This window comes from Lipotes vexillifer, unplaced genomic scaffold (genome assembly GCF_000442215.2).
Source record: "Lipotes vexillifer unplaced genomic scaffold, Lipotes_vexillifer_v1.1 scaffold240, whole genome shotgun sequence".
Classification (NCBI taxonomy): Eukaryota; Metazoa; Chordata; class Mammalia; order Artiodactyla; family Lipotidae; genus Lipotes; species Lipotes vexillifer.
In genome coordinates this window covers 7,011,689-7,013,365 of record NW_006797481.1, presented here as the reverse complement: position 1 = coordinate 7,013,365, position 1,677 = coordinate 7,011,689, and the positions used below count along the sequence as shown (strand labels likewise).

The 1,677-nt window shown below is 43.5% G+C and overlaps 1 protein-coding gene across 1 annotated transcript in view; it reads left to right on the top strand.

The window, feature by feature from the left end:
• Window positions 1-1,677, top strand: part of VWA2 (von Willebrand factor A domain containing 2) — a 47,155-nt gene that overhangs the window by 8,161 nt on the left and 37,317 nt on the right.

Sequence of the window (1,677 nt, the reverse complement as noted above, 5' to 3'; positions counted from 1 at the left end):
GCTAGTCACATCAAGGTCGGGGAAGAAATGGGTTTTCCAAGGTGCATTCCTGGGTTAATCCTAGAAAAACTTCTAGGATTTAGGAGCAAAATAATGGCTTTTAACGAGGGCCAGATTTTCTCCAGAATGACATGTCATTTGTGGAGAGTGAGCACATTACCCTGGACCTCAGGCTGTCTTGCATGGTTGTAGCTGACATCATTCCATCGAGGCATGAACAGCCTGGAAGTTCTAACCGTGAAGTCAACCCATCACAGACCCTCAGAGGGTCAGGGCCAAGGGCAGCTGAATTTCTACCCTCCTACACACAGGGCCCTGATTTTAAAAGGAAGTGATTCTCTATGAAGTTTCACTAATTTTTTCATGGAGGAAGAGCCATAAAGATCAAACACTGTTGAGCTTGGCATGGATATAATATGTCCTGAAATGGGTGGCCTGGAGACCCCAGCGGATGGCAGATTGGAAGGGAAGAGTTGTATGGATTATTAGAGAATGTTTTACAACTGAAGAAACAGGCTCAGAGAGGCTAAGTGACTGCCTAGGGTCACACAGCAATCTTAGAAGAGAGCTAAGCTTGGAAGAACTGGTGCTCTTGACTCTCAGCCCAGGACTTCACATTCTGTTGTCACAACCACGTAGCACGTGGACAGCAGGCAACATGGTGGTGTGTGTATGTGTATCTGTGTATGCGGAAGTGGTGGGTGCTGATGGAATTCAGCATCCTCAAAGAGAGGGTAAGAAAACTATGACAGAAAAACGTGATGGGTGGTGGTGTTGGGAGCAACTATCTCAACACACAGGTCCCCAGATTTCAGGGAATTTAATCTCAATGTTGCCAAACCACGTCTAGAATGTGGCATTTTTTAGGTTAGATATTGGCAAACCAGATGGTGCCCACAGCAAGGAGATAGAACATTGAGAGGCCTGGACTTTTCATGTGAGGGAACCTGATTATCATTTTCATTGGAAAGAGGGTGCCTAGCGGCCCTCTTTTATTAAGAGGACATAGTCTGGTGTTGAGGGAACTGTATTTGGCTTGTCCTGAGAAAACTTTCTCACAGCAAGACCTGTTGAGCAAAGGAGTTGGGTGTCTATTTCACGAGCAAACGAGAACCTCCACCTCCAAGCTGCTCAGACTCGATGGAATTGCTAGCGAAGGGTTTTTGCATTAGCGTGATTTCAGATGCTTCAGTCTGACTTGTGGCTTCAGGTTTTGTGTGTTTGCTGCTGCATTTTGGTGTCATCGTCTTATCTCCATGTACAAGGGATTTGATTTGCACCTAATTTTACTTTCCAGGAAGAAATTTTTAAGTAGCTCTAAATTAAGGCTTTTTATGGCGGCTCTGTTTTGAGGTGGATTTAAGGTGTTTAAAAAATCTTCCTCTCAACCCTTAAGCTGAGAAGTTCACTTCCTGGCTCTAATATAATGATTGCAGCAGGGTGATTACAGTGTGGTGAGAAATCTGCGCGGGTTTGCTTCTGAGCATACAGTAAACTGAAGATAAAAGGTAACTATTTTGCTCCCAAACCACCAATTAAATTAAATGCCTTGACTACTGACTCAAGCTGTTTCCATCTTGTTTTGAAGTTGGCTCGTTCCTGTTTAATTTAAATAAATACACCCAGCTGTTGGTCTCAAGGGAGTTTTTTTTTTTTTTTTTTTTTTTTTTTGGTTAC